General features: G+C 38.7%; 1 protein-coding gene across 1 annotated transcript in view; it reads left to right on the plus strand.

Annotated features, from left to right (window-relative positions):
* Positions 1–8,340: 8,340 nt before the first annotated feature.
* Lims1 (LIM and senescent cell antigen-like domains 1) overlaps positions 8,341–15,317 on the plus strand; it is a 79,613-nt gene continuing 72,636 nt past the window's right edge. The window contains exon 1 of the mRNA XM_013034282.1: positions 8,341–8,467. The gene's annotated coding sequence lies outside the window, so the exon portion shown is untranslated. The remainder of the gene's footprint in view (positions 8,468–15,317) is intronic.

The raw sequence follows: 15,317 nt of genomic DNA on the forward strand, positions 1-15,317 counted from the left end.
AGTTTTAGCATTTGGAATTTGTTATATGGCTTCAGAGGTTATAATCTGGTAGGGAAGAACAAAATAAGTCCCAGATTGATCTTGATACATGGTAGCACATTGTAAATACTCTTAAAAGGAGGTGTATCTAGTAATCAAGACTCTAAAGGACCGGCAGACCTCTCAGAAGTAGAGCAGGTGTACCCATTGCCATCACCCCTCCCTTCCCCTCCCCTCCCCTCCCTTCCCCTCCCCGAGTCTCTCTTGCAGCTTTTTGTGAATAACCCCGCTACTGTGAGTATACACCTCAATCTAGGAAGTTACTCAGGAGCCAGGGCTAAACTCACATTCATCCTGTGTGTGCCACACCTTTTACAGTCACAGTTACATGTTGAACTGAAATTAAAAGAAATAATTCAATTTGTTGACTTACCTCTCTGTTTTTGTGTAATGAAGTGGATAATGATAGCCTATCATTTCCATTTGCTCAAAGGTTAATTTCTACTAACTAAATATGTTTGCTTATTTATTTTGGGGTGTGTATGTGTGTGTGTGATATCAAACTCAGGAAATCATTCATTTTAGGCAAGTTGTTTGTCCATTATTTATATTTTAACACACACCAAGTTTTCAATAAGTTTTATTTTGTAAGAGAGAAAAAGTTTCCTCAGTTGTTCTTCAAAATGCTATGTATAATTTTTAGAGCTTCTGTAGTATTTTGGATTAGCAAATTTTTTAAAAATCTTAAAAACATCTTTTAGGGAATGAAGTTTGAACTTAGGGCTTTGAATTTGCTAGGCAGGCACTCTGCAACTTGCTCATGTCATTCATTCATACATTCATTTTGTTGGTCCTTGGGCTTGAACTCAGTACTCTACTACTTGAATCAGCTCAGCTTTCTGCTGCTTAATTGGAGATAATAGTCTCTCAAGTTTGTCTGCCCCAGGTGGCTTTAAACATTGATCTTCAGTTCTTGGCTTTCTGAGTAAACACATAGGTATGAACCATCAGAACTCAGACTTGGCTTTGGGTATCTTTGTGATAAGAGCTCACTTTTTTGCCTGCTCCTGGGCTGCAGTCTTCCTATTTAACTTCTTGCTGTACATGAGGCTGATAGATACATGCTACCACACCCATCTTTTTTCTGTTGAGATAGATAGAGATCTCTTAAACTTTTGTCTGGGCTAATCTGGAACTGCAATCCTTCCAATTTTCACTTCCTAAGTACTTTTCTGAGAAGTAAAATCCTCCCCAAATATCCTTCCCTTTTACCAAGTGATTGGTAAATGTTCTTCCAAGATTGTTCATGCTTTAATTTGTTTGTTTTTTTTTAAGAGGGGGGTGGCCGGGTATGCTGGTCCTGGGGCTTCAACTCTGGGCGAACCTGAACTTTTTTTGCTCAAGGCTGGTACTCTGCCACTTGAACCAGTTCTACTTCTGCCTTTTTGCTGGTTAGTTGGAGATAAGACTCTCATAGAGCCGGGCGCTGGTGGCTCACGCCTGTAATCCTAGCTACTCAGGAGGCTGAGATCTGAGGATCGCGGTTCAAAGCCAGCCCGGACAGGAGAGACCCAGAGACTCCTATCTCCAATAAACCACCAGAAAACCGGAAGTGGCGCTGTAGCTCAAGTGGTAGAACGCTCGCCTTGAGCTGAAGAGCTGAGGGACAGCGCCCAGGCCCAGAGTTCAAGCCCCACGACCGAAAAAAAAAAAAAAAAAGAGTCTCATAGACTTCCCTGCCCAGGCTGGCTTGGGACTGCAACCTTCATATCACAGCCTCCAGAGTAGGTAGGATTACAAGTGGGAACCAGCAGGCCCCCTTTCCCCCCCCCATACCAGCTCATTTGTGCATGTTTTGATATTGTAGTAAAGTATATAAGAAAATTTCGAAGTTACCAGTAATTTCTAACTATGATTTATATTGTCTTCACTTAAATTATTTTTTAACAGAGCTTATTCTTTGCATTTGGTAAGTAATTTGATTGTTATTTCTAATTTGTATATCCAGTTTTATACTCTTTAAATGCAAGTATTTTTATTTTGAAATATTTTTCAAATGTTAAACTTAAATAATTTGGTGGTGTCAAGATCCTGACCATATGAAGTAAGTGGTATGTATATTTTCCTCTGAGATTCCTTTAACCAAATAATGTTGTAGCTGAACTTTTAAAAAACATTTCAGCTTTCAGAAGTATGAGAAATGTTTGTTTTAGTTCAACAAATATAAATAATTCTTTAACCTAGTTCCCGAGAGAAATGATGTAGGGATATCCTTTCTTTGTTCCTCAAGAATAAATTTAGTCTTATATTTTAGGTTGGCATCCTGGATTACTTATCCTATATCACTTTTTGGTATGAAATTTTGCATGAAATTTCATGTCAAACTATTGTATTTTCCAATCTGAGTTTTTATAGTTTAATACTAGCTCTAAGATGACTCATAGTTTTGTAATAACACCATAGGTTTGAATTTTCAATTTTGATTTCTTTTCTTTCTTTCTTGTCTGTCATGAGGCTTGAACTGGGCCTGGGCACTGTCCCTCAGCTCTTCAGCTCAAAGCAAATGCCACACTTGAGCCACACTGCCACTTGTGGTTTTCTGGTGGTTTATTGGAGATAAGAGTCTCATGGACTTTCTTGCCTGGGCTGGCTTTGAACCACAATCCTCAGATCTCAGCCTCCTGAGTATTTAGGATTATAGGCGTGAGCCACTGGCGCCCAGCTCATTTTATTTTATTTTTTAAAGCTTCAGGAGTTAGGTGATACCTTTTATCCCATTGTATGGATGCTTTTTGTTGAATGTCAAACATTTTGAGCCATGTTGGTAGTACATGCCTATAATCCCAGCTACTTGAAAAGTGGAAGCAGGAGGATTGTTTCAGGTTATCCCCAGCAGTTAGTAAGACCCTATTTTAAAAAACAAAAGTGCTGAAGAGGCATGACTCAAATAGTGAGCCCCAGCCAGAGTTTAGTTCCCAGTCCCAAAATCAAGACTGAATTAAGGGGCTGGGAAGGTGGCTCAGTGGTAGAGCGCTTGCCTTGCATGCCTGAGGCCCTGAGTTCGATTCCTCAGCACCACATAAGCAAAAAGAAAAAAGCCGGAAGTGGCGCTGTGGCTCAAGTGGTAGAGCGCTAGCCTTGAGCTGAAGAGCTAAGGGACAGCGCCCAGGCCCAGAGTTCAGGCCCCATGACCGGACCCAAAAAAAAAAAAAAAAAAGACTGAATTAAGCTGTTAAAACTAGAAAGTGGTACAGTTTAAGGCTACAGTTTTACTGTCAGTATACTGTTTATGACTGTATGGTGTTTTCAGTGTGTGAACTTATTTCTAATCTAAAATGGTGATTTCCACTATGTTAAATACATTTAAATCTTTTTTTTTTTTTTGTAAGTCGTGGGGCTTGAACTCTTTTGCTCAAGGATAGTGCTCTACCACTTTGAGCCACAGCTCTACTTCTGGTTTTTGAGTGATTAATTGGAGATAAGAGTCTCCAGAGGACTTTTCTGCCCAGGCTGGCTTTGAACCACGATCTTCCGATCTCAGCCTCCTAGCAGTTAGGATTACAGGTGTGAGCCACTGGTGCCTGGCTAAATTTAAGTATTTTTTTATTAGTGCATAAAATACATAGAAAGGGGTACATAAATCTTAGTAGCTTAGTGACTGCTCACAAGTGAACACAGTGAAATGATTTTGAAATTAATACCAAACTGCAATGAACTTATTTTAAGTGCAGAGCCTCTGGATTCCAGTGAACCATGTGTTTTGTTTTATTTTTTATTGTCAAGGTGTTGTACAGAGGGGTTATGGTTACATAAGTAAGGTAATAAGTGTATTTCTTTCAAACTTGTTACCTCTCCCCTCATTTTTCTCCCACTTTCCCACCCCCTCAATTCCCCACCCCCACCCCGAGTTGTAGAGATTATTTCCAATGTATTGTCTTGTGAATATCACTGTTGCATTGGTTCCCTCCTGGTCCTTTGAATTATGTTTATTTTAAAATTTCTTTTATATTCCATGAATGCTGATTTGAATTAAGTTGACTTCTAACTTCCAAGTTTGTTTATTTAGTTGAGAATTTCACTGAGAACCTAGTCTGCTAGTAATGGGTGTAGGTGTGGGGATGGAGTTGTGAATAAAAAAATCACCATTTTAGACAATTTCTACTTGGGACCAGATTAATAAGGAATCAGGCAAATTGCTGTGGGAATGTGTCCAGCCTTTGGGAAATTTTTCAGAGGAAGTAACATGTAGAAGAGTCCCTGTGTGAATGGGAACCATCTAGAGATAGCATTCTAGGGAGGAAGAGCAAAAGGCAAGAGGCCAAAAGGGAAGCAGGATGTTGAGATCTCTGGCAGCCTTGGAGCCTGGGAATTAGGGAGGGGAACTGGAGATGCTGGGTTAGGGCAGCCAGGTCAGCTGTTACTGCTACTTAAATTTCCTTGTCATAAACAACAGAATTTACTGTGGAAATATAAGCTAAAGAGGCTGTTATTGGAAAATAGTGGGGTAGCATCCATAATTAAAGGGAGAACAGCTAAAAGGCAAATAAGTAGGGCAGCTGCTGCCTGGCATTTTGGCAGGACTTAGTGAAGTTTTTGCAGAGCTGTGCCCTTATTCTACTAGCTCTAACTACAGAGTGTTCTGCTTCCAATGTGTTTGAGGAATAGCTGATAGCTTAGTTCAGATTTGTTGCTGAAACCAGAACCAATCATTGTAGACAGATGATAAGAATGAAGACTGGGGCTGGGAAGGTAGCTCAGTGGTAGAGCGCTTGCTTTGCATGCCTGAGGCCCTGAGTTCGATTCCTCAGCACCACATAAGCAAAAAGAAAAAAGCCAGAAGTGGCGCTGTGGCTCAAGTGGTAGAGCGCTAGCCTTGAGCTGAAGAGCTGAGGGACAGTGCCCAGGCCCAGAGTTCAGGCCCCATGACCGGACCCAAAAAAAAAAAAAAAAAGAATGAAGACTGTTGGTAGGTGGCTGCTACATAGTTAGGACATGTTAGTTGGAGTGTACAGAAGACCCTGACTAGAAGACTGTGTCATAGGTTGGCGAAGGAGTGGATTAGGTGTAATGATCTGGAAGGGGTGGATGCTCAGAAACCACTGAGCTATTGCATTAATACAGTGAGAGATAATGTTATTAGCAGTAGGGACAGCCTACAGACAGGGGAAAAAAGCAAATAAATTGTGACATACTTAAAGGATTTTGCAGTTGGACCTTGGAATATTTGTTAGAAAGATTAGGCAGTTGAAGATGACTCCCATGATTCTGGATTGGGCTAGAACCACTGGGCAAATAGTGTTTCCTTACATGTAGAGCTAATTTTCAGGAGAGGAATGGAGCTTTCCTTCTATTTTGAAGTTTTAAGTTAGAATGCAAAGCAGACCACATTTAACTTAATTTGGGCATAAGCCACAGTTCTATAGTGAACTGTTCCTGGCATCTAGATTCTGCTATTAGAGTATTCTCACTCTAACATAGTTGTATCTGCCAGCATGGTCGCTGTGCTTTTATGTTCCTAGGCTGCCAGAGTCTCCCTACATGATTGCCCTGGGAATTTGCAAACTGCTTTCCTTTTCCTCCTATACTTAGGGCAAGTTTCCGTCTGAATGGGTCAGGGGAATTGGAACTTTCTCAGAAAGGCTTCAAGGGCTGGAAGCATGAAGGATAAAGGCCTGCTGTTTAGGGCCCTTTAAAAGTATTATGGTTTCATAGTAGTGTTTTCTGGAAACAATTTAGTTCGAGTTTATGTTTTAATTTTAGTAATATTCAGTGTTGTTACCTTGTTAAATAAAGCACTTCAAACCTTGACAGGTGGTTTCTTCAGAGGCATTAGTCAATGCTTTTGTGGTAGCTTAATGGCCTTAAAAATCTCCTGGGTCAGTTGATGGGTGTGACTCAAATGTCAAAATGGTAAGAATGCCTGCCTAGGAATCCTAGAGTCTGTAGTCTCTAGTAGGAGACCCTAAGAGGGAGCCCTGGAACCCATGGAACATTTTTTGTTTCCTTCAAAGTTGCAGGGGAGGGAAACCTTTATTCTGGCAGTTTGTGGGTCATCCAAAATGATCAATTTAGCCGATGGCAAAGGGCTGCCAATGAGAAGCATATATGTCTGTCCCTTCCCTATCACGCACCAAATGATTTCACAGCTTTTATATTCAAAGGCCAGATTCTTTCCAACCCTAGATTAAGCTGAGGGACACTGCACCATAGCCTAAAGTACGCGAGGGCCAGAGATGTTAGATGCCACGAAGTATACATTCACAAGACTGATTAGTTAAAAAGAAAAAAGAAAGCCCTGTGCAGGTAGTGCATACCTATAATATCTGAGGATCTCAGTCTCCTGAATAGCTAGGATTACAAGTGTGAGCTACCGGTGCCCTGCTCAAGTCAGGTGGTTTTAAAAGGACAGAGAGGAAGAGTTATGAAGTATATTGGACAGTGCCTAAGTAAAAAATAAAAAAAAAGATGTGTGTCCATTCAGAGTGTATTCTTTGGAAAACATTTATCTTGATTTTCTTTATTTCTTGTGAAAGTCAGGATGGAAGAGCCAAGGGATAAGGTTCTTTTTCAAGGGCTTTAGTCCTGACTAAAGAGTGTACAAAGCTATAGCTCCATCTACTGGGGAGAAGCAGACTCACTCTAAATCTGTATGAAAGTGCATTTTTTCATGCTGGGCAGCTCCTTGTCAGGCTCTAGAGTAAGAGTGACAACCAAGACATGTTTCTTGCTTCCACCACGCCTAAATCTTTGAAGCCTTCTGTTCTCAAGAAAAAAGATATAATTTTCTGAATGTGTTTTTGCATTCTAAGTTATTTGCATGGAATTTTCCTTGGGTAAGGACTAGGGGTATAGGTCCATGTTATGGTGGAGGCTTAGTATATATGAGGACCTGGGTTCAATCTCTGACACACTCCCCTCTAAAAAGGTGATTTTAATGAGGATCTAAAGAGATGTTGTTGTACATAAATGGTTTAGCAACTGATTTTTCCTTAGGTGACTTTTAAAAGTCATGTTTCTCTGCTCTGTTTTCCTCATCTAAGGTAAGAATGACAAATGCCTTTCCCACAGGCTTCAGTTTAGTCAAACTTTATTAAATGCCTTGTAGGTAGGCCGTAGATAAGTACAGGGGCACATAGATGAGTAAGAATCCAGTTCTTTCCCTCTAGGAGGTTAAGAAAAGAAGTTTATAAAACAACTCTTGCAGCGTAAGTGAGAGCATAGTCAAGGGCCTTTGAGGAGGGTAGTGCTGACCAAGATGGGGATGGGTGGGAAAGAATGTTCCTGCTAAGCTTACAAATATAAGATCAGACCTTTCAGGCCAAGCTAGTGTCAGCAGCATTCTCAGTGCGGGTCACTGCTGGAGATGAAGGTTTAGAGAAATACATGAAGCCAGGTAATACTGGAGTACCTTAATGGGTCTCTAACACTGTAAAAAGCTATTGGTGGGTTTCATCAAGGTAATGATTTGGAGAACTCATTTGCTGATTAAATCTGTTGGGTTTGATTGGAAAAAAATAAACAGAGTAGAGATGAGAAGTCCAGTTAGGGTGTGGCAGCAGACCAAATTAGTGACCAACTTTTCATTCATGGAAGAGCAAAAGCTGCATTAATTGGTCCCAAGTTCTTCCATGGCCTCAACCAAAGATTTCTTTATTCTTCTATGGAAACTTGGCATCAAGCAGTCTCGGGAGGTGACTCAGTTGGCTATGTGGGGCCTGATCACATTGCCCTTGCTCTTTGCACTGTTTGTCAAGGATATTTGGGGCAGAAGGAACAGTTTCCATTTCTCAGCCAACAGGGCTTGATATGCATCACTAAGCTGGCCTTAGTCAAGCCACTGGAAGATATAACAAAGGCAGACTACTTAGCACCAAGTGTTAAGACATCCAGAGGAGACATAAACTAGCTCCGTTACTTCAAATAAAGATGTATATTGTCAGGATCCAGAAGGATGAAAGTTAGGGTTTCATGAAGGTTACTACCTTCTGTTCCAATTAGTTATTGTCTATTTTTATACATGGTTGTCTGCATATTAAAAATGCTTCCGTAAAACTGTAGATGAATGCCTTAACTTCACAAAGAATATAGAATAACTTAGCAGGATGTGAGTTATGACACTTAGGGGTGTTGTCTGATTGCTTCAGAACTGTGGGGTTATCATGTAACATGTCATGTCACATGATTTGACTAAATACAGGAACCAGAAAACCTCAACTTGGTTTCATTGGCTCAAGTATAGTTCAGGGCAACAGATAAAAGAAAGAGGAGGAAGTACTATGCAATATAGGAAATAGGAGTTTTGGAAGATAACACTCTGATGTGAGAATGAATTAAAATGAGTTACGAGAATATAAGAGACACTACACGTAGAGGGCTTGGAGTCTCTACTGACTTTGTAGAGGTGGGTCTGCATATGTAAGGTGACTGAGACTAAGGAGTGGAAATTGAAGAGACATGTACCTGACACAGTAAACCAGCCTTACACCAGGTATTGTGACTTCTCTGGATTGAATTGTTTTCAATTTGATCTTGCTCAGTTACTTAAAACAAACCTAAAAGATGTTTGTATGTATAAAATCTCATAGACAGTACCAGAAAGGATCTTGTTTTAGTTTGTTATCTGTGTTAATTAAAATTGTCTCCATGTTGCAAGGGCAGTTTTATATTTAATTATTGAATACAAATGAGAGCAACTATATAGGTTTCAAAGCAAAGATGAATATGGAAGGGAAGCTATACCCATATTTGCAAAAATACTTGAAGTTTACAATGTATATGTGTATATGTGAGTATATCCATGTATGTTTGTGTGTATGTATCTAGGCATACTTCAAAGTTTATTTACAGCCTGGGAAGGAATTTAAAACATTTAGTTCATCTGGTTATGGTCTTACTATTTTAATAGTTTCAGAACTGTAAAGAGGTACACTTTACTAATTGGTTTCTGATTCATTGAACCTATTTATATTTAAAACATTAAAAAAATTCAAAGACCATGGATTTTAGAGGTATAATATTGAAATAATGTCATATCTGCTTCTTATATAACATTGAACAACTTATTTAATATTTGAGTTGCAGAGTAAATGTACTATAAATGACAGTAGCATTTAATACATGAATCATGAAGAGTACATAAGATAATTAGTGGGATTTAGATGATCAGCTAAGGGCTCCTTTTATTGTGATAAAATATATTTAATATAAACCAGCTATTTGGAGGGAGGTGGAAGTCAGAAGAATCATGGTTTGAGACCAGAAAGTTAGTGCGATTGACATATCAGCTAGTATTTGGTGGGACATAATTGCCTTTCCAGCTATGCCTGAAGTTGTAAATAGGAGGATCACAGTCGAGGTTACCTTAGACAAAAATCAAGATACTATTAGAAAAAAACAACAACAAGAAACAACAACAGCAACAAAATTAAGGCAAAAAGTATTGGGGGACATGGCTCAAGTTTTAGAGTAACTGTCTAATTACCACATTAGGCCCTGAGTTCAAACCCCCAACATCTCTAAAATATTTTACATACAGACAATATGTACATAATACAAAACACATAAAGTTGTCGTTTTAATTACCTTTAAGTGTATACTTCATGGCATTAACTATATTTACAATGTTTTGTGCAACCATCACCACTATTCTCAAAATTTCACAATTTATGCTCCCACCCCTAGTAACTTCTCACTTGCCCACTCTAGATATTTCATGTGTCTACAGTCTTACAACATATGATATTCTAACTGCTTCTTCTGGCTAAACTACTTGAGATCTATTCATGGCTTCATTTCTTTATGGCTGAATATTCTGTATAAGCATGTAGCATTTTGTTTATTCTTTCAGGTATTGAAAGACTCTTAGATTGTTTCCACCTTTGAGCTATGGCAAACTGCTGCTATGAATGCAGGTATCTTAAGACCCTGTTTTCAGAGCTTTGGGCCTATACCCAGAGCAGGAACTGCTGGGTCATGCAATTCTATGTTTAAGTTTTTTGTTTTGTTTTGTTTTTGTTGGTTGTTGGGCCTGAACTCTGGGCCTGGGCGTTGTCCCTGAGCTCTTCAGCCCAAGGCTTGCACTGTACCACTTAAGCCACAGCACCCACTTCTGGCTTTTTCTGCATATATGATGCTAAGGAATCAAACCCAGGGCTTCATGCATGCAAGGCAAGCACTCTACCACTGAGCCACCTTCCTAGCCCTATGCTTAACTTTTTGAGAAATCACCAAACTGTTCTTGCTTATATTTCCCCTCTCCACCTACTTATACATATCTCTTTTAAGATATGGAGCCACTGGAGCTTAGAATTGAAAGCTATGACATTCTGTATTGTATTTGGTAAACATGGTTTTTCCTCAGTTTCTAAGAGATGCAGTTTTTTCCAACCTCCCATTGCCTGACTGCTTCTGTTTAGAAAGTCCTTTCTTTCCCTTAAATCCTCTCTCTCTCTTTTTTCCCCCCTCATTAATTCTTCACTTTTCACACTGTGTTCTGTTGCCCTTCCTATCTCCTCTAAAGGTATACTACCTTTGCTGGACCAGAGCTTACTATTCTCTATAGGAAAGGTCATAGAGACAAAATGAGGTGTAGGACTATATTAAATGGACTCACAGTCAACTTTAAGCCATACTTTCATAATAATTAGTACTTTACTAAAAATTGGTATTTGGGGAAGATTGAATGGGGAAACATCATCCAGTGGGAGGATTTAGACAGCAGAGCTGGTATACCTGCTGCACAGCTAAGAAGAAATCAGTGAGAAAAAAACTCCAGATTGCCAAATCAAATGTGATTTCTTAGCCAAAGTGTTTTTTCAATCCCTGTGTCCTTGCCTCACCAGCAATCAAAAGTCAACATTGAGTTTTATTTTGCTTCTAAGAGCATTCATCATAAGGGTTGTTAGTCATAACATATAGCTAATGCATAGATCTAGTGATGCATGTATCCATGCATCTCAGATGAATTAAATGTACACATATAAAATAGAATTATAACAAAGTCACATTTAAATTTAGGCACTAATAAGAAGCTATTGGTAACAGTCCTAAGGAGAAAATGAATTTTGAGATTAATTTTAGTAATTTATTAAAGCATAAAATTACATGTGGAGTTGAGAAGGATATGGTAAATAAATGTTGTGAATATAGGCAGCTGTGGGTCAGGGAAAAGATTTTTGTCTAGAAAAATCACCACATACCTCGGTCTCATGAGTGAATTATGTGGAAGTAATTTGATGTCCCATGATTTATCCTAAAATGACTAAAATTATCCTTTGAACATATTCACAGAAAGGGAAGTAGCATTTATCAGGAATGGTACTTTCTGTTACTGCATGATAAAATGCTTTCATACCTTGTGCTTTTTAGTTTTTTACCAGCCTGAGTGGGAGTTTTATTTTGTCCACATTAGAAAGTCTGACCTTCAGGTTAAAAATTTAGCCAGGATTCTGGTCCGGCAGCCTCTACCCTTTGCCACATGTTAGAAATGAAAGGATTCGGGATTCTTTTCCCCCGTATTTGAACAAAGTGGGCCCAAGTGTTCAGTGCCTCCTTCTCAAAGTGCTACATGTCTCTATGGAGTCGGTGGAATGTATTATCTAAAATGCTGCTAGCCAATAGAAATATAATGAGTCCCACATGAAGTTTAAGATTTTTTTAGTAACTACATTCAAAATGCAAGAGAACCAGTGAAATTAAATTTAATAATGTTTTAGTTAACTCACTGTCACACTGTTATGTCCAAGCTGTGTATATAACATGTAGTCAGTATTCCTAGAACTACCAAGATAATCCAGTGTGTATTTTATACTAAAGTACATCTAGTTCAGACTAGTTAAATTTTAAGTTGAAACGTGTGGCTTGTGTCTACTAAATTGGAAAGCATATCTAAAAAAAAGAAGGTAGAGAGGTTTGCCCTAAAAAGAAAATCATAAAATTAAATAAGTATACAGATAAAAAAATATACAATAAGTATTAAAGGTGAGGGTCCTGCTTTGAAGCCATTGTGAGGAATTGGGGGAAAGAATTGCTTCATCTGAGAGAAAAAACTCTATGGAGGAAAGATACCATAAAGAAAAGGAAGGACTGCTCTATAACAAGGAAGTAAAGAACATGTCCATATTGTGTAAGGATGATATTGCCTCAGTGAGGGGAGAAAACCCAGTAAATTTAGACCCACCACCACCAGTAATGACTACAGGAAAGCCCAGTGTTGGAACTACTAGATCCTGAACTATATTTGGGCTAGGGTGTCAGAGAATGACAGGTCCTTGCAAATCTAATTATTCAGAAACCACTTCCTTTAATGTATATATGGATACTGTTGCCAGAGTCTCTTCTAATGCCTTTTTCAGATGGGAGCTGTAATGCCTGAGGAAATAAAGATGAACAAGTTACCTAATATGGAAATTTCCAGACCTCAACTCTGCCCAGAGCAATATAAATGGTAGCTTCAGGCTTCCCTTCCAACAAAACAGAGATCATCCTATATTTATAAGATCTTTAGTCATTCCTTCTGTTTATACTTTAAAGAATATTCTTGGAATTTTTCCTTCATCATTTTCCTGTGATTCTGCCTCCTCTGTTCTTTCTCCTGCTTTCTCTTTCAGTCCTATTTTTTTTAACTTTGTGAAGGATGGGTTATTTATTTTTTCCTCAGTAATTTAATATATAGCACAAAAGTTTCTACTTCTCAAGTTAAATCAGAACCTGTGAGCTAGGAGAACCTGAGATATCTTATGAATAGTGGAAGGCTCACACTGGTATAGTTAATTGTCTGAAAGGGAGGATTAAGAACAGGGTGACCCCCCCAAAAAAAAGAACAGGGTGACCCTTTCAGTGTGTATTTGTAGAGATGCCTTAAGGTATGTTGAGTTATGTTGAGTTACATTGAAGTTATGTTGAGGTATGTTACTATTCAATGTACTATGTTCCAGTGGCCTTATCCTGAGGCCCACCATTACCAGCCAACATCTATAGAGTTAATTATTACTTTCCTCATTCATTTCCTCATTCATTCACCTTCCCATTAAATCCTTAAAAAAGTTTGTGAGGTAAACAGGAATATGCTATCTTTGTGCTTTTTTGCTTTGTTGCTATTTTTTTAATTAACACATTAATAATATGGGGAGATTTCATTGTGATAGCTTCATAAATATATACAGTATACTTTGAACAAATTTACCCCTTTGGTTTTAAAATTATATACATGAATGAAAGAAAATCAGAAGTGAAAAACATAAAAGGTACATATTTTCCTTGGATGGACATGGTTGATAATTAGAATGGGTAGTTCAAACCAAGATACGTTATTTTATTGAAGTGAATGCATGGCTATGTATCTAAGCTTTTGCCTGTCTAGCACCTCTGCTTTACTACATAAAATAGTTGCTTTAAGTATGTTAGGAAGTTTGGCCAATCAGAGGCTCTTACTTTTCTCTCACGATGATTGGACCAATGATGAGATACGATCCAAACAGAGCCAATCATAGTCATTCAAACATGATTGATCCAGTAAAGGAGGGGAATATGTCCCCTGGTCTTTACCATAAGTGGTAGCTGCTACCTAAATCTAGAGTTAACTTTAAGCCATTTTGTTGCCTAAGTAAAGTTTGTTTTGGCATGAAACCAACAAATAAAGGAGAATTTGGGCCTAAAGAATAACTCTTTATGATGTTATTTAAACCCTAAGAATCATTTGTATATTAAAAAAACTGTGTCATTCCTCAACTATTCAAGTAAGATGAGTAAAAAAAAAATCTTTGTTTTTCTGTTAAGTAATTAGTCTTTTTCGGAAAAAAAAAGAATATGCTATTTTGGATTTATGGGGGAGGGGGGAGGAAATGGAAGTATCTGTAGTTGGAGATCACATAGTAAGGCCTCAGGAGCCTTCTATCTGATAGCAGCTGGGTGCCAGAGCTAGCAGGCTAGCAGGTAATGAAGCAGATGGTTGTGGCTTGCTGGCCTTCTGACTGCTGTGTTGCATGTGACTTTCCCAGCCCTTTCCTTTGGTTTCCTCTTCTACTTTGCTCCTTAGGCAATTGTCTTGTGAAATACTAATGGAAATTGATTTTTATTTATATTATTCTTTGACCAAAATTATACATGTGATTCTATTAGTAGAAGAAAAGCAGGAGAGATGAATATTATGTAGTTCTTTCTACCTTTAAAAGAAAAAAAATAACTTGCCAGTTACCAGTGGCTCACACCTGTAATCCTAGCTACTCAGGAGATCTGAGGATCAGTTTGAAGCCAGCCTTCTGTGAAACTCTTATCTATAGGTAATGACCCTAAAAGCTGGAAGTGAGGAATTGTGGTTCTAGTGATAGAATACTATCCTTGAGCAAAAAAGCTTAGGGACTGTGCCCAGGCCCTGAGATGAAGCCCAGGATCAGGGTGCACGCGCACACACAATTAAAAGAAATCTTAAGCCATGTACTTTCATACTTGCCTATAGTCCCAGCTATTCAGGAAGCATGAAGCAGTAGGATTAGAGGCTAAAGCAGAAGGATTACTTGAGCTAGTGAGAGAGCTTATTGAGACTCTACTGTCCAAAAAAAAAAACAAAAGACCACTTAAACTGCTTTTCATTTCTTTGGTCAGTAATTGGTTTTAGTTCATAATAACTATTTAGGAGGCTAAAACAGGATGATCACTTGAACTTAAAAGTTTGAGGTCAGTCTGGGCAGTATAGCAAGACTCAAAAGGGATTAAAATACAATTTGTGGATAATTTAGAATGTTTCCTAACTTACAAATGAGGATATTCTGTGGTAGGAAAAACAGTCAGCAAAGTAATTTGTTATTCAGCAGTAGTTTTGCCAGCACTGGTGGATCACACTTGTTATCCTAGCTACTCAGAAGGTTAGAGATCTAAGGATTGTAATTCTAAGACAGCCCAGGCAGAAAAATCCATGAGACTCTTATCTCTAATTAACCAGCAAAAAACCAGATGTGGAGATGTTGTTCACATGGTAGAGTGCCAGCCTTGAGCAAAAAAGCTAAGGGATAGCACCTTCTACTGGGACACAGGCATGCACACACAAAATCCCACTGTACTCTTCAATATAAAGCTTCAAATAATAACTTAGGAGTAATTGTTAGCTGGGCGCTGGTGGCTCACACCTATAATCCTGGCTACTCAGGATGTTGAGATCTGAGGATCAAGGTTCTAAGCCAGCCCAGGCAAGAAGATCCATGAGACTCTTATCTCTAATAAACTACCAGAAAACCGGAGGTGGCGCTTTGGCTCAAGTGGTAGAGCACTAGCCTTGAGCTGAAGAGCTGAGGGATAGTTAGTTGCCCAGGCCCAGAGTTCAAGCCTCAGAACTGACCAAAAAA

The sequence above is a fragment of the Dipodomys ordii genome, unplaced genomic scaffold, assembly GCF_000151885.1.
Source record: "Dipodomys ordii isolate 6190 unplaced genomic scaffold, Dord_2.0 Scaffold186, whole genome shotgun sequence".
In the NCBI taxonomy this organism is placed as follows: domain Eukaryota; kingdom Metazoa; phylum Chordata; class Mammalia; order Rodentia; family Heteromyidae; genus Dipodomys; species Dipodomys ordii.